Here is a 24310-nt window from a genome sequence, read left to right on the forward strand (position 1 = left end):
GTGACAGTCTCTACGAAGAGAGGAGGAGCAGGTATCACATCTTGTTCCCCCATGTAGAGTTTCCACGGGGTTTCCACCTGAGAGGCCGAAGGTTGTGCTTGAGCAGGCGGTGCCGTCAGCCTGGCAGCCGTACGAGCTTTTAATAGGATGGTGGAAAATAGGTCAGCTGGGAATAAATCTGCTGACATTGATGAGGATGGAGCAACTCCTTGGTCGTCAGACAGACCTGCATGGCCCCCCTCTGGGGATTCCTTGTCCGAAATGTCTGAATCCTCATTGGAGGAATCAGACCAGAAGTCTTGAGTGGGTCTGCTGATGGAGGAAGAGAGGAAAGGAAGAACCTCTAATGGAGCTTGCACTGGCTTAGTAGGAATGGCTGCGGATGAGGAGCCAAATTTGGAATCAAAGCTGCGTTGAACTGCAGATTCAATCCACCTGTGGATGGTTGAAGAGTCAAGGGTTGTTGAAGAAGAGGGAGGGATCTCTGGCTGAGAAGCCGATTGAGCTTGCTGAGCAGCCTCTGAGGTAGTAATAGGCTGTGCTGGAGAAACCAGGAGGATTGTAGGAGATAGAGGGACTGGAGGCCTAGTAGAACCTGGACTCAAATTTTGATTTGGTAAGCCTGCTGGACCCCAGATGTTAGCAGCAAGTGGGGTAGCAGGCCCGGTTGGGGTAGCAGAAGTAGTGGGATCAGGACTCATGGGTACTGGAGACAGGGCCCTGGCTGCTTTTTCGTGCAAACATTGTAGGGTACGATCCCTATGCCTCTCTACTCTAGAGGATTGAGATACATGATCCCTGTTCTCTGGAATAGAGGAGATGGTATCAGGGTCTTCCTGTTGAGGCCTGACAGATTTCTTGGTTCCTTTCCCTCCCGCCTTAGCTAAATCTGCCATGGTAAGGACAGGAAATTGGGGCAAGGTAGGAAAAGGAATCAGTAGGAAGAGGATGCAGAATCCCCTTGCAGGGATCTGTGGAGGTAAGGAGAAAGTGAAATAAATATTATTAATAATTAGGCAGGAATTTAACTGAATAAATGCGTAGGATAATTTGATCTTGTAAAAAAACAATTACAGCAAATTCTTAAAGGGAAAGGCTTAGCCCTTAATTTGGAACAAAGGGGAAAGGGGGCCCCCAATGGGGGAACTCCTCGGTGTAGTTAATTGTCTCCTTCTTAAAGCCTAGTTGTTTCCAGCAGCCTGAAAACGCCAAATGCCCTTGTAACAAATAGGCCAAAAAGGGCGCCAAAACCTTGGAGTGATCTGGGAACGTTATCACGGGAACAGAAACTCCAGGTTGTCTACCAAGTGGAGGCAATAAATCAATTAAATAGAGCAGTTGAAAGGGCTATAAACCAGCGAAAAAAGGCTAACAGATCAAAGGACTGAGTGAAATTAAAACTGCGTGACTAAGCCGGGAGCTAGGCCTCGCTGTGTCACTGGGTAAATGCTGGTATCTCTTATTGGCTGATCGGGATGGCCTCGGAAGCTCCGATGATCACAGGCCTGATAATTCTTCCTGCGTCACAGGGAAGAAAAAAGCGATCGGCTTCTTATCGGTCCAATCGCTGGGGAGCCTGGCACTGAGCTAAAGGCCTACATTAATAAAACCACTGCTGGAACTGCAACCAGCCCTGGGATGAAAGGCCGCTGTGAGGGCTCGCTCATCCCAGCCAGGAGGGACGTTGGCAACGGAGACCCGACTGTAACCAGTCAAGGTCCCTCACCTGACTTAGGGCTTGCCAGCGAGAGGCTCCAGGGCAGTCCTAATGACCAAAGGAGGAACAGGAGCCGGGGGGGGGAGGACCCAGGGCCCTACCACCCCGCAGACAGAGCTGGACCAGAAGGCCACCACACCCCACTGCTCCCTCAGGGCCAATTAAGAAAAAATCCTAATGGACTAATTTTGGAATTACTAACCTAATAAGATGAATTTGGGATGAGTCACAGTGAGGAAAGATTGTGCTGCCACGAGGTGTCTCTGTTAGCGGCAAGTCAGAAAAAACTGGGCCTATGGGCGGTTCTAGCAATTTTATACTTCTCTGACTCAGACATGTCTCTGACGAGTGAGTACAACCCATCCTGACTGTCGACTCCTCCCTCCAAGGAGAAATAACATACACTCTTCACCATGCATGGAGATATAACATACATTCTTCACCATGCATGGATTTGAAACTAGAAAGAAAGATAGGCACACAAATCTTGAATATTATGGGTGTCAACAGACTCAAACTCAACCCTGGTAAGACGGAGTGGCTGTGGGTTTTGCCTCCCAAGGACAATTCCATCTGTCCGTCCATTACCCTAGGGGGGGAATCACTGACCTCCTCAGAGAGGGTCCGCAACTTGGGTGTCCTCGATCCACAGCTCATGTTAGAGAAACATCTTTCAGCTGTGGAGAGGGGGGCGTTTGCCCAGGTTCACCTGGTGCACCAGTTGTGACCCTATTTGGACCGGGGGTCACTGCTCACAGTCATTCATGCCCTCATCACCTCGAGGCTCGACTACTGTAATACTCTCTGTATGGAGCTACCTCTAAAAAGTGTTCGGAAACTCCAGATCGTGCAGAATGCAGCTGCGAGAGCAATCATGGGCTTCCCTAAGTATGCCCATGTTACACCAACACTCCGCAGTCTGCATTGGTTGCCGATCAATTTCCGGTCACAATTCAAAGTGTTGGTTATGACCTATAAAGCCCTTCATGGCATCAGACCAGAATATCTCCGGGACCGCCTTCTGCCGCACGAATCCCAGTGACAAGTTAGGTCCCACAGAGTTGGCCTTCTCTGGGTCCCGTTGACTAAACATTGTCGTTTGGCGGGACCCAGGGGAAGAGCCTTCTCTGTGGCGGCCCCAACCCTCTGGAACCAACTCCCCCCAGAGATCAGAATTGCCCCGACCCTCCTCGCCTTTCGTAAGCTTCTTAAAACCCACCTCTGTCATCAGGCATGGGGGAATTGAGATATTCCCTTCCCCCTAGGCCTATACAATTTATGCTTGGTATGTTTGTGTGTATGTTCGGTTTTTTAAATAAGGGTCTTTTAATTATTTTAAATATTAGATTTGTTATATATTGTTTCATTATTGTTGTTAGCCGCCCCGAGTGTACGGAGAGGGGTGGCATACAAATCAAATCAAATCAAATAATCAATCAATCAATCAATAAATAAATAAATAAATAAATAAATAAATAATAGTTAGTAGTTGCTGGTTTTCTGCTATAAATACAGCTATTCTAATAGATGTAATAAAATGAGGGCATCAAGAACTATGGCCTTGAATCTCTCTGCAAAACCTGTTATTCAAGTATTGATCTTTTGCACAAGCATACCTAATTTTTAATGTATTGTGTTTATTCCATGTAACAAGTTTAGTTTTACAAATACTACAATGGAAAACAATCATATATATGATTGATAAATACAAAATGTGTGTTTATTGTGATAAGGAATCAGTTATTCTTAAGATAACTGCTATTTATTTGCATTGTATTAAAATTACCAGCAAATGAAATTTGAATTGCATTAGTAACTAATGCAAATGAATAATCAGTAATGGCAAACTAACTTAAATCTTCCTAGTGTTTCTATGAAATAATAGCTGAATGATGCCACCTAGTGGCTATTTTGCTCTTAAAATGGCTTTTAGTCATTGTTTTTGTGTAATAACTTATTTTCTTATAGAGATATAATTCAAACTAATTTATTTCTGAATTTTACATTTACAAATTAGCCATCATATGTGTATTATGAAATTATAATTTGAATCAATCTTTATTTAATTTGGCCACATATTTTGGTATAATTTTATTCATTTATTATTTATACTCTCTCTTGTACCATTTTATATGCACACTATTCAAAAGTGTTATTTTGTCATTGGCATTTGTATATGTAACTCCTTTCATATGAAGTTGGATTCTTCTGTCTTTCTGTTTTCATAAAGCTAATGGAATAAAAAATTTCAGTCTCAGTGACAAAGCTTCAAGTAAAAAGTGAAAGACTCAAGCAATTGATAGCACACTGATGTGCAAGAAGATCAGCACTATTTAAGTTATTTAATTTCTTAATAATCAGCTGGAGCCAAAATAGTGGCATGGCAAAAAGCTAGGAACAAAATCACTGGACCCTTTGGAGACAGAATTAAAAAGCAGATTATATAAAAATGTATGGGTGCCACCTGCAAATGGAAGTTTAGCCATAACAAAATGTATGTCATGATGTTAAGCTTTATGCTGTACATCTATTAGTGACATGACACAAGTTCAGCAGATGTAGCATTTACTTTGTGGCACATATTTTAGACATTTGATTCCCAACCTGCTATTCCAGGGATATTTATGTACAAATGTTAAGTTATTGAATCTTCTTAAAACTCTCCTGAAATTAACCTGCGTGTGATATGTATATAAAGCAACCATAACTTCTGTAGAAGCCTGAAAAAAGTCAGATTATTTTAATGAACAGGGTAGTCCATAAGATTTCTTCTCAACTGTATTCTATCCCAGGCCTTTGCAGATTGAAAACAAATGAGGAATCCATGCACCGATATTTTAAATCAACCTTTTTATATAGAAAGCATCATTTATACAAGCCAAATTACTGCATGAGAGTGAATCTTGGCAGCTTCTTAGTGAGAGGAGTTAAAAGGTAACAATCCAACGTCTAGGCTGCCAAAGATCAAAGCTAATTTGTGCGTTCCTTTATGAGATAAAGAGTCTCCAGTTTCACTGACTTACATTGACAGCTTTCCAGACTCTCTGCAGAGAGGGCACTTTTACTCCAGGGATTTTAGCTGAGAAATAACAATTGGCTAACGTAACATGGATGGAACCCAAGCCTCGATGAACTCCATTACAAAACATTGAAACTCCACCCCGAATTTTCCAGCAGTAACCCTTAAATGCCTATGGGGAGTGGTCAACAATTCCCTAGAGTTAACAAACTACAAACTTCATGTCTTCACTGCATCGGCTGCCATCAGGAAACGGGGTGGAGGGAGGCCATTCAGGATTTGGGGGAAAAGCATGCTGGAGGAGCCCATGAGAATTTTGATTTTGTATGAGAAAGAGAGAGGAGGGGGGAGTTGCAGACTGGCACAGACGTGCAGAGCAGACCTGCTTATCACCAACTCAAGGTTAATGGCCTGTACATTCCATAAGTATGACATACCAGCTGGTATAAGCACCCACCTGGTGCTTATGGACATTTTGGATTGGGTGGACTGCCAAAAGGGGGTGTTCGGGTTACTTTGTAATAGGCATCTTCCACACCTTTTTCTTCAGTCTTTTCTTTCCTTTCGTTGCATTCATTTCTGATTTAGTAAAAGTGTTTTTTGAAATTCAAATTGGACTCTGAGTTTTATTTTCCTAAATTCTAAGTGAAGCAGACCTGCCATTGCTTCTTTTTCCCCATACAAGTATTGTCTTTTTCTTAGTCTTCTATAATGGGCATCTAACAAAGGCTCATGGTCTTCTTCCTCCTCCTCCTGTTCCTCCTCCTCCTCTAAATCAGACCCTACTGTCATTGGCATATCTGTCACCGCTGGTGGTCTTTCAGGTTCATCCAGGTCTATTTCTCCCTCACTCTCGATCTCTGCATCAACTGGCTAAACCACTGGCCCAGCGTACCAAGATGGGCCTGGCTCATCCTCCTCAGAATCTATCATTACTAGAGTTGGTCGAGAACCACTCTCATAACAAACTAAGGAGTAACTCATAATAGTCCACTTGAACCAATTTATTTGTATCAATAGTAATAATTGTAGGGTTTTGCGCATGCGTCGCTTCAGATAGACGCACCGAGAGAAAGCTCCCTCATGTGAAGGAGGAAAAGTAAAATTAACCCTCGACAACCCTCTCTAGCTTGGTGAAAAGTGGACCGAGAGGAAGCGAATTGAACAGAGCTGTTGAAAACTTTATAAAAAGGAGTTAAAAGAAGAAGCAAGTAACAGTTTTAAACGTGCGTAAGTGGAAAAGTGAGAACAAAGGAAAAGATGGCGTCTACTTCGGAGTTGGAAGGAAAGATGGATTCGTTGCTTAAGGCATTTGCCGACATGGGACAGCTGCTCCAAGATATGAAAAAGGAATTATCGCCTGTTGGTGCTGGAATGGCAGACTTGAAAGAACAATCTAAAATACAAGATCAAAGAATTGGGAAACTGGAGGTGGGGAAGTCTCACCAGGAACTCCGCATAATTAACTTGGAGGACAGACAAAGGAGGTCTAATCTTCGCCTGAGGGGATTTCCTAAAGACTTTGCTATTCAAGCAATTCATCAGTGGTTTAATGAAAACAAGGTTAAATGTGACTTAGAAGAATTTGAAAGAGCGCACTGGGCTTTTGGATCTCGGAATTGAGGTGATTCAAAATATATTATTGTAAGGTTTGCCTCAGAAAGGAGAGCAGCAGAAATATTTAAACAGTTGAAGCAGATTCCAAACTTACGTTACAAGGCTATTCCAATACGCGTTTTAAAAGATTTGTCTGCTGAAACCCTCAAGATGAGAAATCAGATGAGAGAAGTGACCTCCCAACTTTATGAAAATGGAATTAGGTTTTCATGGCGTTATCCAGCTACAATATTTGTTTTTAAAGATTCCAAGGCTTTCCAGGCAAGATCGTTGGAGGAGGGAAGAAATTTGCTTCATCAGCTGGGGTTAAATCCGGAGGGAGCGTCCCAGGCACAGACATCGAAAAGCCAGCCAGAAGCAGGAGAGAATGAGTTGTTTATGCTCCGACCGACCCGTGTAGCAGAACAAAGCAAGGCCGAGAAAATCGCAGCTCTCCAGAAGGAACTGGATTTTCTCCAGGAGAAAGAGAAAGAGAAAAGAGACGAGCCAAGAGTTACGTGCCAGAAGAAGAAATAATAAACTGAACTGAGCTGACTTGCTAACATGGTACCATGATTTTCAACTAACTAATTTCTTTTTTGTGTACTGTCTTGGTTTTTTTCGCTAATTAATAAGGGGAGAAGAGGGAAGGAGGGGGGAATCTTTTGATATGCTATTAAATGGGGAGAAAGGGGGGAGCTTTCTGGTGGAACGCAAATCCAGGGGTGCCTCTCGATAACGAAAGTTTTTTTCGTTGCCTCCCCTTGGGGGGGGGTCAGGGAAGAGGCATTAGGGTGGGGATTCATGGTAATTAAAAAGCATTTTTCCGGTAGGCTCTGTTTTGCAGGAGGGGGAAATGTATTTAAAATTATGTAAATGGGTGATATAGGGTTATTGTCGCTGAATGTAAATGGTCTCTCATCACAGAAAAAATGTTTTAGAATCATGAAGCTGGCTAGGGACAGTAAAGCTGATGTTTTACTTTTATCAGAAACTCATAAAGGAAGCAAAAAAACAGATAGATTAGTTTCAAATAGCGAGTGGCAACAAGTTTATGAGTCGAGAGGAATGACCAAATCAAAAGGAGTCGCCATCTTGTTCAACCGAAGAGTGTACTTTCAATTAATTAATATTAAAAGGGACAAAGATGGTAGAATGTTATTTATTAAGGGGAAAATAAAAAATAAGTTAGTAACCTTAGCGGTAATTTATGCTCCTAATGTAAATACAAAACAATTTATAATAAATGTAAAATGGAAATTAGATAATTTTGCGGAAGGTATAGTGATTTTAGCAGGCGATTTTAACTTGGAATTAACAGCAGGGAGGGGGGAAAAGAAAAAGTTACACTTAAATAAAATCAATATGACGGATTTACATGAAAACATAGTAAACAGGGACACCTTTTATTCTGCAAGACATAATAAATTTAGTTGTATTGATTACATGTTAATTAATAAGACAGATGAGGCAAAGCTTAAGAAAGTGGAAGTGAAAAGTATTTGGTTATCAGATCACGCGCCTCTTTTAGCAGTGATTGAGTTAGAGGCCGGTAGGAAACAAAGAATCTGGAGATATAACCCTCTGGTTTCAGCTAATGAGGAAAATAGAATTAAATTACAAAATGGCCCTTAAAATGATGATAATACCAAAAATGATGTATCTGTTTCAGGTTCTACCAGGTAGCTTTCCTGAGGCAAAACTAAGAGAATGGGACAGTAAATTAAATTTTTGGATTGAAGGAGACAAAAAACTTAGAATAAGGAAGCATTGGCAGTTTGCACAAGAGAAAGAGGGGGGTTGGGGCAGCCCGTGCCTAGTATTATATAGAAATGCATTTCAAGTGGAAAGGTTAATGGAATTACAGTTATGGGGGAAAAGAAATGGGTAGAGTTAGAAAAGGAAATTAATAACATAAATAATAAAGAGCTATTATTTAAAAATTGGAGTAGAACAGAAATTAGCAACTTAAGTGACCCTTTTAAAGCATGTTTAGAAATATGGTCTAAATGGCAGAGGAAAAGCGGAATAAGGATCTCCAGGCTATCAACGTTATATGTATTGAATATAGGGGATGATGTTAACTTAAGTAGAATTATCAAAGTATTAAATAGTAAAGGGATAACGAGAATTGAACAATTATATGAGAAAGATGGAAGAGTCAGTAGAACTCGATTGGAATGGTGGATTGGTAAACAGAAATGGTTGCAGATTAATGCAATAAGCACATATTTAAATAAAAGTGAGAATAAAGAAGCTTTCTTACGAGAAGAAAATTGCTTAGAAAAAATAATAAGAGAAAAGATAAATGAGAGTAAAGCACAAGCCGGTAATATATACAGAATGCTATTGCAGATGGAAGAGGAAGTAACAAAAAGTTTGACAAGATGCTGGCAAGATGATTTACAAATAGATGAAAGGGAAATGAAAGAAATAATAGAAAATATATATAAGATTAAAAACACGAGAGTTAGAGAGATGAGAAGGAAAATTTTACATAAATGGTATTATACACCAGTACAAATTGCACACTTCCAGGGGAAAGAGAAGGGTAAATGTTGGCATGGGTGCCAAGAAAAGGGAATTTTTATGCATATGCTCTGGGAGTGCGCAGAAATTCAGAAATTTTGGAATGTAGTGCAGAATGAAATTAATAAAATGTTAAACATTAACTGGATAATTACAAAAGAAATAGCAATTTTAATTAAATATAGGGAATTAGGAGAATTCAAGGAAATTAAAGCCGCAGCATTGGAAAGTGCCCAAGCGGTGATGGTATTAGGTTGGAAAGACTCTACAAAATGGACATTACAAAATTGGTACTGGTACATGGTGGACCACATACATTTCGAAATCATGGAAATAAGATTAAACAATTTTGATGAGAACAAATTGGAGAAGCTGATGGTGCGATGGAATAAGGTAAAAGATTATATGTTGAGTAGAATCTGTGATGTAAATATGAAAAATAAACTGCAATCACTCTTTTAGTAACACTCGATGCAAGATAGAGCCAAGGAATAATAGATAAACAAATTAATTTTTTTTGAATCCCTTTGTATGGGTGGTGGGGGTGATGGTGTGTGTGCTGTTGTTAGGTGATGGGCACATGCACCGTGCACCGTTATATGTTTGTTTTATGTAACCATTTATAAAATCAATAAAAATGTTATTAAAAAAATAGTAATAATTGTAAGAGAGATCTTGGAGTTCTAGAGGATAATCACTTAAATATCAGCCAGCAACTGCCAAAAAATACTAAAACAGTCCTAGGCCACATTAAAAGAGAGAAGGAATCATGAACACATAAAGTATTAGTATCACTTTATAGTGTTTTGCTAAGATCACACTTTAGAATATTACAGTTTGGGTTGCCAAGATATAAAAAAGATGCTGAGGCTCTAGAAAACATGGAAAGAAGAGCAACAAAGATGATTCGGGGACTAAAGTACAAAACATGAAGAATGGGTATGTCTAATATAATAAAAAGAAGGATTGGGATGACATGATACCATTGTTGCAAGGGGCTGCCATGAAGAAGAATTCTCACCTATTCTCCAAAACACCTGAACAAAGAACAATAAGCAATGAATGGAAACTAATCAAGGATGGAACCAACCTAGAATTAAGAAGTTTCCTGACAAAACAATTAACCAGTGGAATGACTTGCCTCCAGAAATTGTGATTATTTCAACACTAGACATTTTAAGAAAAGAATGGACAAGCATTTTTCTGAAATGGTATAAGGCCGTGATGGCAAACCTGTGGCATAGTGCCACAGGTGGCACACTGAGCCATATCTGAGAGCATGTGAGACATTGTCCTATGTCACTTTCAGCACACATGTATTCACTGGCCAGCTGATTCTCGGCCTTTTGGAGGGTGGGAGAGGCTCTTTTTGCCCTCCCCAGATTTCAGGAAAACCTCCAGAGCCTGGGAAGGTGAAAAATGGCCCAACATTGGGCCTGTTTTTCACCATCCCCAGACTTCAGGAAAGCCTCCAGAGCCTGGGGATGGTGAAAAACAGGCCCAAGGCAAAACATGGCTCCATGGGCCTACCAGAACTCTGGAGGCTTCAGTGAGGCCTGTGCAGATGTGCAGGGGGAGCAAGAGGTTGTTGTGTGCACATGTGCATGGGAGGGTGTTGCATTATGTGGGCACATTTATGTATGCTAGCGCATGTGTGCCCTTTTGGCACCCAAGCAAAAAAAAAAGTTTATCATCACTGGTATAGGGTTTCCTGCTTGAGCAGAGAGTTAAACTAGAAGACTTTCAAGGTCCCTTTCAATTCTATTATTTTGCTATTTTGTTAGAAACATAGTATATATAACATCCACTATCTTCTCCTAAGCATCATGAATTGTATTGTAGCATTATCAGTAGTTTCATTCACTTGAGAAGGATGTATTTTCTGTTGATGTGCAACAAACCTTATGCATCCTGCCTGTTGCTGAAATAATTGTGTATTGTCAATTCAGTTCTTATAAACACAAAGGGTATTTATGAATACTTTTTAAAGTTTCTATAAAATATTTAGAAACCTAGTAATATAATAGGAATAATGACAAACAGCTTCAACTGCACCAATACACGAACGCAAAACAGATACAAATTCAGAGTTAACCGCACCAAACTCGACTGTAGAAAATATGACTTCAAGCAACTGAGTTGTTAATTCATGGAACTCACTACCGGACTCTACCGGACTCTATTGTTTCATCATCAAACCCCCAAAACTTCACCCTTAGATGATTCACTGATAACCTCAGCTGATTCCTAAAAGGTCAGTAACGGGCGTGCATAAGTGCACCAGTGTGCCTACCGTCCCTGTCCTAATTTCTCTCTTATTAGTACCAATATCATATATATAAACAATGTTATTTCTTTGTATACTACCAATTCATACTTGATAAAATAAATAAATAAATAAAGTTGCCAAGTTTGAATACCCTTGTTTCCCTAATCCCTAACCTAAGGGTCTTCAAACTTGACAGCTTTAAAACTAGTGGACTTCAACTCTCAGAATTCCTCCTCCAGTCACGGGGTTATTAGAAGGCAAAAACAGCCCATTTTTTGGCCCGGTTTTTACAAAAAATTGGTGGGCAAGGGTTTAGGAAGCCTGCAGGGAGATCCTGGGTGCTGAGGGGTGGCAAAAATTGTCCAATTTTTGTGAAAAATGGGCCATTTCTCATCTCCCCTCCCCACAAAATGAGGTGGGGAAAGGGTCTGGGAAGCCTGCAGAGAACTACTGGGTGCTGGGAGATGGCAAAAATGACATTTTTGCCCATTTTTTTCAGAAACACTGAGGCATAAGGTTCATAAATTGGGTGTCCTCTTGGATCCACAGCTAAACATTGAACACTATCTTTCAGCTGTGGCCAGGGAGACCTTTGCCCAGGTTCACCTGGTGTACCAGTTACTGCACACAGTCACTCAAGGCCCTCATTACCTCCCGTCTTGATTATTGCAATGCGCTCTATATGGGGATACCTTTGAAGAGTGTTCGGAGACTGCAGATAGATCAAGCAAGAGACTTTTACGAAAACAGTGGAATAAGCCAAATGGAGCAGATAACAAAAGAATTGACAGCACTGCAGGCGGAAGCTATGGGGGCTCTATCACAAGAGCAAGAACATGACCAAGGCGCGAGAAGAAAGCAACCGCAGTGCGAAACCAAAAAATACAATAAATGACTACATCGAGTGACTTAAAAATCTTCTCTGTAAATGTTAATGGACTGAATGAACCAAAAAAAAGGAAGCAAATGTTTTCTAAAATTAAGAACCAAAAGGCTCAAATTGTGATATTACAAGAAGTACATATTAAAAAAAGTGATCGGAATTTATTATTAAATACTAAAATTGGAAACATGTATGCTGCATTAGCAGACCAAAGAAAAAGAGGAGTAGCGATGTATGTGGAGAACTCTATAAATTCCAAACAATTATTTAGTGATGACGAAGGCAGAATTTTGATTGTCCAAGTTAGTATTGAACCTAGACCTCTTACTATTGTTTCTATATATGCCCCAAATGAAGATCAAATGACATTTTATAAAAAATTGCATCAAAAAATTATTGAACTAAATGTGGAAAATATGCTAATTATTGGAGATTTTAATGCTATTTCAAATAGACAATTGGACCACTCGGGAGGGGAAAAAAACAATAAAAAGGAAAAAAAAATTTACTACCCTCCACTTTCCAAAAAATGAAAACAGAATTATTATTGAATGATATTTGGAGGGAAAGATATCCCCCAAAAAGGCAGTATACCTTTTATTCAAATCCCCATAAAATCTGGACGAGAATAGATATGGTATGGGCCCCGAAAATAACAGCAGAATATATAAAAGAGGTTGAGATAGATGTCAATACATGGGCGGATCATAATCCAGTAATAGTTTATATGAGAAACAGCAAAAAGCGTTATAATTGGCAAATGAATAGAAATATTCTGAAAGAGAAAGAGTATAAAGATTGGATTGAGAAAGAATTAAAAATATTTTTTGAAATTAATAAAACCACAGACACTACTCCCCAAAATTTATGGGATGCAACTAAAGCATACATAAGAGGATTAACAATATCCTATACAGCAAAATATAATAAGGGAAAGAAAAGTAAATATGAACAATTAATAAAAGAATTAAAACAGCTAGAATTAATATCACAACAAAATACAAAAGATAAAGATTTAGGAAAAAAATATATTATTAAACATAAAATTAGATTGGAGGACCAGAATCAAATGGTAAAAAAAATAAAAAGAACTAAAAAATACTATTTTGAACATGCCAACAAACCAGGTAGGTGGTTAGCATACAAATTAAGGAAACAGAGACAATCTAAACTAATTAAAAAATTAGAAGACAAAGATGGAACAATAAAATACGATACAGAAGGGAAAACAAATATAGTACAAAACCTTTTTAAAGAATTATATAAAAATGATACTATTGAGGAAGATGAAGTATTTAAATATTTAGAAAGCTCGGAGTTACCTCAACTAACAGAAGAACAACAGGAGAGGATGGAAAGTCCTATAACAATGGAAGAACTCCTTACAATTATTAAAAGGCAGAAAAATAATAAGGCTACTGGACCAGATGCCATTCCAGTAGAGTGGTATAAAATAGAAAATGAGACAATAAGAAAGAATATGTTACAAATTTTTAATGAATGCAGGCAAGACGGTAAAATTCCTAAAACATGGTCTGAATCTTTGATAACCCTAATTCACAAACCAGGTACAGCAACGGAAAAAATTAAAAACTATAGACCAATATCGTTATTAAATGTCGATTATAAAATATTTACTGCAATATATGCAGATAGGTTAAAAACAATTATAAATAGTAAAATCCACCAAGACCAAAATGGTTTCTTGCCAGGTAGACAGATTAGAAATAACCTTAGAACAATTATTAATGTATTAGAATATTATGAACAACATTCAGAAAAAACATTAGCATTAATGTTCTTAGATGCCCAAAAAGCTTTTGACAACGTTAATTGGATATTTATAAAAATGCAATTAAACAAAATGAGATTTGGTCCTAAATTTGTTAACTTAATAGATGCCATTTATTCAGAGCAAACAACTAAAATTATATTAAATAATGACCAATTAGAAGCTTTTAAAATAAACAAAGGAGTTCGACAAGGATGTCCCATTTCACCCTTACTCTTTATTATGTCTTTAGAAACCCTACTAATAAAGATTAGAGCAGATTCAAGGATAAAAGGCTTAACTGTTGGAAAAGAGACATACAAAGTTCAAGCCTTTGCAGATGACTTGACTTTTATTATTGAAGATCCGATTGCAACAGCTCCAAGATTAATCTGGATAATAGAACAATATGGTAAGGTAGCAGGTCTAAAACTAAATAAAAATAAAACACAATTTATAACAAAAAATATGAATAAAACTCAAGAAAGTAATTTAGAATGCATTTCTGGAATTAAGATAGTTAAAAAAGTTAAATACCTGGGAATCTGGCTAACTTCCAAAACAATAACATTAAAAAATGATAGTTATACAAAATTAATTAAGGAAATTAAAAAAGATTTAGAAATATGGAATAATTTAAAAATATCTTTTCTGGGTAGAATTGCCACAATCAAGATGAACATTCTACCCAAAATCTTGTTCTTGTTTCAGGTAATCCCAACAAATCCAGGGGGGAATTTTTTCAAAGATTTAACAAATATGGTTAAAAAATTCTTATGGCAAGGTAAAAAGGCAAGAATAAAAATAAATATGCTAGAGGACATAAAAGAGAGAGGAGGCTTTGCCCTCCCAAACTGGAAATTATATTATCAGGCAGCCGCCTTAACATGGATTAAAGACTGGATAACTCTGGAAGATAAAAGAACATTAAAATTAGAAGGTCATGACTTTATGCTTGGCTGGCATGCCTTTGTTTGGTATCATAAAGATAAAAATAATTCATATTTCAAAAGACACACATTAAGAAAATACCTATTGGAGGTATGGAAACATATAAGGAAAAACCATTTTTTAACTATCCCTGATTGGGTGGCCCCTCTAGAAGCAATTATACACCCAAATTCTATTAAGGATACAAAAATAATAAGATATAAAGATTTGTTAGATGATCAAATGAAGTTAAAATCTAGAATTAAATTACAAGAACAAGGAACAATAATTGATTGGTGGCATTACGCACAGATTAGATCTAGATACCAGAAGGATACCATGCTTTATATTTTTAATAAAAATAAAAATTTATTGAGTAATTTAATTACTATCAATCAAAATAGAACAATTGGGAAAATATATAAATATTTGATTGCCCATAAGAACATTGAATTAACTTTAAAAGATAACATGATAGCTTGGTGCAAGAATATAGGGAAAGATATAGATATAGACACATGGGAGAAAGTTTGGATACATAATTGGAAAATGACAAAATCAGTGTCTATGAAAGAAAACCAAATTAAAATGTTTTATAGATGGTATCTCCCACCGTATAGAATAGCAAAAATGTTTCCCAAGACTTCCCCGCTATGTTGGAAATGCAAGAAAGAAATAGGAACCTACTACTACCAATGGTGGACATGTGGTAAAGCTAAAACGTATTGGAAAATGATAGAGAGAATGATAAAAGAAATAGTTATGCAAAATATAGAAATCACCCCGGAGTTTTGTTTGTTAGAAATTACTAACCAGGTTTATAAGCAAGAAATTTTATATTTAATTGTACATATTTTAACCGCGGCAAGAATTATATACGCGCAAAATTGGAAAGGGGAAAATATCCCCAAAGAGGAAGAAGTCATTATAAAAATATTAGACTGCGCGGAAATGGATATGATGACAAGACGATTAAATGATCAAGAAGAAACAAAATTTTATGAAACATGGAACAAAGTCTATATGTGGATAGACAAGAAAAAAATTAAAGAAAATTAAAGTCTAAATATGTAAAGAAGTAAATATATATGTAATGGTTGAGATTTGACTTTTTAAAAGAATGGTACTAGAATTAGTTTATATATATAATAGTAATAAGATGAGAAGAATGTTTGATTTTATCCTAGTTTAAATTAGTTGTTATTAGTTTTTTTTGTTATTAGCTATTTTTTATGTATTAGTATTCAACTATGTATTCAATTTTGTATTCTTTTTTCTATATCTGTATTTACACTTTTGAGATAAGTGGGGAGGATACCTCCCCAAACTATATGTTTAATGTTTGTAAGTTTGTGCGTCTTTTTATGAAAATTAATAAAAAGATTTTTTTTAAAAAACTCTCAGAATTCCTCCTCCAGTCACGGGGTTATTAGAAGGCAAAAACAGCCCATTTTTTGGCCCGGTTTTTACAAAAAATTGGTGGGCAAGGGTTTAGGAAGCCTGCAAGGAGATCCTGGGTGCTGAGGGATGGCAAAAATTGTCCAATTTTTGTGAAAAATGGGCCATTTCTCATCTCCCCTCCCCACAAAATGAGGTGGGAAAAGGGTCTGGGAAGCCTGCAGAGAACTACTGGGTGCTGGGAGATGGCAAAAATGACATTTTTGCCCATTTTTTTCAGAAACACTGAGGCATAAGGTTCATAACTTGGGTGTCCTCTTGGATCCACAGCTAAACATTGAACACTATCTTTCAACTGTGGCCAGGGAGACCTTTGCCCAGGTTCACCTGGTGTACCAGTTACTGCACACAGTCACTCAAGGCCCTCATTACCTCCCGTCTTGATTATTGCAATGCGCTGTATATGGGGATACGTTTGAAGAGTGTTCGGAGACTGCAGATAGTCCAGAATGCAGCCCTGCAAGCTGTTATGGGTGTACCTCGGTATGCCCATATAACACTAACAATCTGCATGCTGCACTGGCTACCAATTAGTCTCCGGTCACAATTCAAGGTGTTGGTTATCACCTATAAAGCTCTACATGGCTTAGGGTCTGACTATTTATGGGACCATCTTCTGCCACATACCTCCCAGAGGCTTATTAGATTGTACAGAATCTGCCTCCTCCAGGTCCCATCGACTAAACAATGTAGGTTGGTGGGACTGCAGGGGAGGGCCTTTTCTGTTGCCACCCTGGCTCTATGGAACTAACTCCCCCCCACGATGTTCACACTGCTCCCACTGGCTTTTTGAAAAGCTGTTAAAACCTGGCTTCGTCGACAAGCAATTGTTTTTTGGGGGGTGGGGGGTTATAATGGGTTTGTTAGGGCCATGGGGTTTAATTATTGTTGTTGTCCAACTTCTTTTTTATTATTCTACTATTGTATTGTTTTTATTGTTGTAAGCCGCCCAGAGTCCTACGGGATTGGATGACATAAAAGTCAATTAAATTAAATTAAATTTTTGCCTTCCCCCATTCTCCGGGAGTTCTCTACAGGCTTCCCAGACCCTTTTCACGTTTTTTGCAAAAATGGGGCTAATTGTGCCAGCACCCAGCACCCAGGAATTCTCTGTAGGCTTCCCAGACCCTCTGTCCAAAATGGGACATGGGGCTTTGGGACAACAAAAATGACTGTATTTGATGTATATGCTTATACTTTATTCAAAGAACAAATAAAGTACAAAATGCCAAAATCTTTTTAAAGAATAAAATACAAAATGCCAAAATCTTTTTTTAAAAACAAAATAATAAAAACAGAACAAAAAAATTAAGAAGTGTCTAAAAAAATAAAAAAGACATACATAAACAAATAACCCCCCCCCCCAAATTGAATGCTAGTTAATATAATACAGCAATGTTAATTTCCCACCCCTTGCAGTAAATGTAAAAATAGTTATTTATATTTCCAGAAGCTTTACCTGATTACCTGGGATCTTAACATAAATATAGATTATGTGCTGGCAATTTTTTCTCAACACCTAGTGACCCCCTAGATTTTAACATAAATATTTTTTATTTTAACCACCCTTTCAAATTCACCATTATAATCATTTTACTTTGAAATTTATTCTTAAATATAGATGTCATCGTTCAGTCGAGAAATGTATTTTCAATCTGATATTAAAATAAGAAAAAGGCTTACACCAATATCAACTGTATTTTATATTAAAGAGGCAGAGAGAGTGCTATTAATAATGAGGTGTCCTGAAACAGTAAAAAAAAGTCACAATGGCAGCCATAACCATGTGATTGAAGCCCTATGATGCATGGAAAAAGGAGCAAGCCTTCATCCATAGTTATAGTCAGTGACGTTTTGATGACCTGCAGACCATCCATGATTATTACTCAAAATCTAGATTTAAAAAGACTCTTTTCAACATTCAGATTGCAATCTATTTTGTATCATGCATCCACCACCTCACCTTTGAAAGTACATTCCGCCTTGAAGTTATACTCAAAGTTAAATTCTATATACAGAAGTATCCCAATATTCAGCTATATTATGGCAGAAAGACACTAAGAATGTCAAATGAACAAATCAATCCAAAGTCTTCAATTTCTTTTACTAAAAAAATATTTTGGGCTGTGTGTGTATATACACAATTCCTTTATCACTATAAAAAGGACTGAAGATAATTCTCTGCCCCACCCCCCACCCCAGCTAGTTTAGATATGGACAGAGGAAATGCCAAGTGACTGATAAAAATAGCTTTGACTGCAGTCACACAGATTACTATAAATAACATCTTCTACTTGTTCTATTCTTCCTGATCCTATTTTGTTTGGAAGTAAAAGTTGATATTTAAGAAAAAAATACAATTCAATCACCTGGTGAATATAATAGTTCATAATTCAGCTGAGGAGAGTAATTTGAAAGTTTAACCTCTACATTTTTAATAGAAAACAACCATACTACAAATAATTATTCTTTTTTTATTTGTCACAGTTTAGTTTAGATCTTACATCAAAGTCCAGTGCCTTCATCAGTGTAAAATCCACTATTGCTTATAATGTATGTAGTATGTTATACATAATATAACTTAGAAAACTAGCAGCATAATAGTCATCATCTTCAGATTGTACCACTACAATATGCTCTCCATGGAGCTGCCCTTGAAATGTATCCATTTTAACTAGTGCAGAATGCAGCAGTGCTGACAGTTATGTGTGCTTCTAGAAACTTCCCCAAGTTGCATTAGCTGCCACTTTGTTTCTGGGTTCAATTCAAGGTGCTGGTTTTAACCTTTAAAGCCCTGCCATGAGACCAGTTTTCTGAGGAATGGTTTCTCACTGATTACGTCAACCTGTCCCATTCAATCTGGCAGACAACCACCAGAACTTATACTTGGTCTCAAGAAGCAGGCCTTCTTTGTTGTGATGTCTGCCTTACTTTCCCCCTTGAAATCAGATTAAATCCAACTTTGCTATTGTTTCAGAAGCCTCTTAAGACCTGTTTATGCACTAAGTCTGAGAGTCCCAGGGAACTGAAGAAATTCTGAGCTGGCTCCACTGCTGTTGATATTTTTCTCTGTCCATGTGGTTTGTACATTTTAATAATTTATATTTTTCCCCTTTTCATCATTATTGCTTAATTCTTTATGACTGTTTTTAGGTATCTGTGCTTTTATTTCATTATTTTTTGCTGCCTAGAATGAAATAGGTGGCTACATAAATAAATGAATAAACACATAAATCCAGTAAGTTTAAATGATTTCAGAGCTTTATATGAATATAAAATTATGTTTACTTGGTACCAAAAGGTTATATAACAGCACTAAATAATCTCTTTAGAAAAGGCATTTCCAAAAATAGGGCACTGTACTGGCCAATCATGTCTTTTAAAGCCATCTGCTGTTCCTACCTAATCTACTGTCTAAGATAAATCTATCAAATAAATGCATGGAGGCATACTTTCTCAGGAAAAGGTGACACGGAGCTGGGCCCAGGAGATTGTCAACGCCTCCTTGGGGAGGGGGTCCTTTCCGGCCCTTTATAAGGAGGCACTTGTGTGCCCCCTCCTCAAGAAGCCTTCCCTGGACCCAGCCGTGTTTAATAACTACCGTCCAGTCTCCAACCTTCCCTTTATGGGGAAGGTTGTTGAGAAGGTGGTGGCGCTCCAACTCCAGCGGTCCTTGGAAGAAGCCAATTATCTAGGTCCTCAGCAGTCTGGATTCAGGCCCGGCTACAGCACGGAAACTGCTTTGGTCACATTGATGGATGATCTCTGGCGGGCCTGGGACAGGGGCTTGTCCTCTGTCCTGGTGCTTCTTGACCTCTCAGCGGCTTTCGATACCATCGACCCTGGTATCCTTCTGCGCCAGCTGGAGGGGTTGGGAGTGGGAGGCACTGTTCTTCAGTGGTTCTCCTCCTACCTCTCCAGCCAGTCGCAGTCGGTGTTAGTGGGGGGGTCAGAGGTCGACCTCTAGGTCTCTCCCTTGTGGGGTGCCTCAGGGGTCGGTCTTCTCCCCCCTGCTATTTAATGTCTACATGAAACCACTGGGTGAGATCATCCAAGGGCATGGGGTGAGGTATCATCAATATGCCGATGATACCCAGCTATACATCTCCACCCCATGTCCAGTCAACGAAGCAGTGGAAATGATGTGCCAGTGTCTGGAAGCTGTTGGGGCCTGGATGGGTGTCAACAAACTCAAACTCAACCCAGACAAGACGGAGTGGCTGTGGGTCTTGCCTCCCAAGGACAATTCCATCTGTCTGTCCATTACCCTGGGGGGGGAACTATTGACCCCCCTCAGAGAGGGTCCATAACTTGGGCATCCTCTTCGATCCACAGCTGACATTGGAACATCATCTTTCGGCTGTGACGAGGGGGGTGTTTGCCCAGGTTCGCCTGGTGCAGCAGTTACAGCCCTATTTGGACAGGGAGTCACTGCTCACAGTCACTCATGCCCTCATCACCTTGAGGTTCGATTACTGCAACGCTCTCTACATGGGGCTACCTTTGAAAAGTGTTTGGAAACTTCAGATCGTGCAGAATGCGGCCGAGAGAGCCATCGTGGGGCTTCCTAGATTCGCCCATGTTTCTGCAACACTCCACAGCCTGCACTGGCAGCCGATCGGTTTCCGGTCACAATTCAAAGTGTTGTTAATGACCTTTAAAGCCCTACATGGCATTGGGCCAGAATACATCCAGAACCGCCTTATACCGCACGAATCCCAGCAGCCGATAAGGTCCCGCAGAGTTGGCCTTCTCCGGGTCCTGTCGACCAAACAATGTCGTTTGGTGGGCCCCAGGGGAAGAGCCTTCTCTGTGGCGGCCCCGGCCCTCTGGAACCAACTCCCCCCAGAGATTAGAACAGCCCCCACCCTCCTTGTCTTTTGCAAATTACTTAAGACCCACCTTTGTCGCCAGGCATGGGGGAGTTAAGTTATCCTTTCCCCCTAGGCTATTACAAGTTATGCATGGTATGTTTGTGTGTATGTTTGGTTTTTTATAATAGGGTTTTTTTAGTTGTTTTTATTAATTGGATTGTTCATGTTGTTTTACCACTGTTGTTAGCCACCCTGAGTCTGCGGAGAGGGGCGGCATACAAATCCAATAAGTAATAATAATAATAAAATAATAATAAAACTTGTCCCAAAACTCCAGTTCCTATTTTGACTGACATTGTTTCAATACAGTTTACCAGATTGTCTTATTGGATCAGAGGTGGGTTCTTGCCAGTTTGGATCAGTTCTATGGAACCGGTAGTAACTTGGTGGCCTGCGTTGCTATAACTGGAAGAACCCAGGCCTGCCACAACCACAAACCAGCTCTCTCAGTGGTGCTGTAGGCACTGCCATATAATTTTTTGCTTTTGTGTACATGCAGAATCTATTTTTTGCTTGGGAAATTATTATTATTATTTTTGTTGTAGAGGCTTAATTTTAGTGTATCCTTTAAAAATTCAAAATGGAATCATGTATTTATATTTGAAATCAACAGGTCCCAGAACAAATAAGATTGGATGGGAAGGAACAGACTCAATCTCAAACCTGTCAAGACTAAGTCGAACTGGAGGTTTTTAATCTGATTCTTGATAGGGTTGAGTTCTTACTCTCAAAAATCTATTGAACAATTCAAGGCTCCTTCTGGGTTCACAGGTCCTGTTCAAACAGCAGATGGCAACTGTGAAATGAAAGCTCTTTGCACAACCATGTTGAGTGCATTCCTGAATCAGGAGATCAAGTAAGCAAGCAGATAATAATATTCTAATCAAGAATCTAAGCAGACAAACAATTAAACAGACAAACCATCAAGCATAAAATAATACCCTAATAAAGGAACTAGCAGAAAGAAAACCATATCCCAATATTGGCAAAGCCAGATACTATATATAAATTGGGAGTAAACCAGTGGTGACTTCCTACCGGGGAAGTAGGCGACTCCGTACTGGTAGCAGCCATCAGATTGCAGAATTTGCGCACGACCGCTCAGGTGCTAGTCCGTCGGTCGGCGCCATCTTTTTTCTTGAAATTTTTGGAGATTTTTTGCCGAAATTGCACAAGCATGAGAATTTCCTTGTGGGACTTCAGCACGTTTTTGCTTCCTGTACATGCGGAAAAACAAAATTGTGTGATGGACATGTGTGCAGGTGCACGCATGGGTGCGCCCGAATCAAGAGGATGCGCATGCAGCATACCAGTTTGCAGGTAGGTGGAACCCACCGCTGAAGCAAACACCACAGTCACAGTCACTGATAATGTTATACAGTCAGCTAATGAAACATGCAGAAGCAAACAACCAAGCTCAAGGAGTCCCTATGTAAATTTAAAACAGATGAGAAAATTAGGGAAAATGGACTGATTTTGGATATTGTCCTTGTTGTATTCAATCAATCAGCAACTGAGAAGAGATTATATAAAGAAACAAACATAAGTATTTGGCAAATTAGGGTTAATATTTGGGATAATTTGGGATTGAAACTATGGTAAATTTTCTACAAGTTGATTACAATAATGTTTTAATAGAGGGTCTTGGAATTTCAGTCTTGTCTTTCTCTAATTATTGTCCACAATTTTTACTATTTTTATATAGTATGTTTTAATTGCTTTTTCTATTTTATTACTTCTCTATTATTTTGTTATTACAGTGGTACCTCGAGATACAAGTTTAATTCGTTCCGGACCTGGGCTCTTAAGTCGAGCAGCTCTTATCTCGAACGACTTTTCCCCATAGGAATTAATGTAAATAATTTTAATTGGTTCCAGCCCTCAAAAAACTCACAAAGTTAGTCTAAATTATGCAGAAAGACATGTTTTTAATGAAGAAATGTACATGTACATATAAATGAATAATGAAGTTTCTTTCACTTAACTTGTAAACTTTCTTAAACTTTTAAATTTACATATGTTCAACTTCTCTGCCACCCAATCCTGTAGGACAGAGGTCCCCAACCCTTTTTGCACCAGGGACCGGCTTTAAGCGATCAAGAGAGGAATGGGTGAATGAATGGACGGAGGGTGGGAAGGAAGGAAGGAAAGAAAGAGGGAAGGGACAGGAACAGAGGAAGGAAGCAAGGAAACTTATGAAAGGGGAGAGTAAGAGAGGAATGAGTGAAGGGAGGGAGGGAGGGAGGGAAGAAGGTGGGAAGGAGAAAGAAAAGAAGAAATAGAGGAAGGGAAGGTAAAAGAGAGAAAGAAAAAGAGCAAGAAAGAAAGGGGGAAGGGACAGGAACAGAGGAAGGAAGCAAGGAAACTTATGAAAGGGGAGAGTAAGAGAGGAATGAGTGAAGGGAGGGAGGGAGGGAAGAAGGTGGGAAGGAGAAAGAAAAGAAGAAATAGAGGAAGGAAAGATAAAAGAGAGAAAGAAAAAGAGCAAGAAAGAAAGCAAGAAAGCAAGAAAGAAAGGGGGAAGGGACAGGAACAGAGGAAGGAAGCAAGGAAACTTATGAAAGGGGAGAGTAAGAGGAATGAGTGAAGGGAGGGAGGGAGGGAAGAAGGTGGGAAGGAGAAAGAAAAGAAGAAATAGAGGAAGGGAAGGTAAAAGAGAGAAAGAAAAAGAGCAAGAAAGAAAGCTGCAAGCACCCCCCCGAGCCCCCCAGGCCGGCTGCAACCTTTTAAAACACGCGCGCCGCTTCGCAGCTGTCTCCTGAAGCCGAACGCGGAAGTTAGCGTTTGGCTTCAGGAGACAGCTCCTTGGCGCTTGTATCTCGAATTTGGGCTTGTAAGTAGAACAAAAATATCTCTCCCCTCCCAGCTCTTATCTCGAGTTGCTCTTAAGTAGAGCAGCTCTTATGTCGGGGTTCCACTGTAATATAGTTTAAAGATGACAGGTTAACAATTTGTAAGTAACTTAATCATTCAACAGTTTAAAATTCTTTTGGTTTGGTTTGCATTCACTTGGGTGGTGTTATGTTTTTATGTATTAGTCTTTTTACTTTTTAAAACACTTCTTAATTTTTTTTGTTTTTATTATTTTGTCTTTTAAAAAATATTTTGGCATTTTGTATTTTAGCCTTCTTTGAATAAACTACATTTTTTCACAACCCCCCCCCCCGGCAGATGATAAATGTTATGTTATGTAAATGTTGTGTAACATTCTCCATCACTTTCTCCACCAAATATATATCATATTTTTCAGAGTATAAGACGCAC

The sequence above is a fragment of the Erythrolamprus reginae genome, chromosome 6 (genome assembly GCF_031021105.1).
Source record: "Erythrolamprus reginae isolate rEryReg1 chromosome 6, rEryReg1.hap1, whole genome shotgun sequence".
Classification (NCBI taxonomy): domain Eukaryota; kingdom Metazoa; phylum Chordata; class Lepidosauria; order Squamata; family Dipsadidae; genus Erythrolamprus; species Erythrolamprus reginae.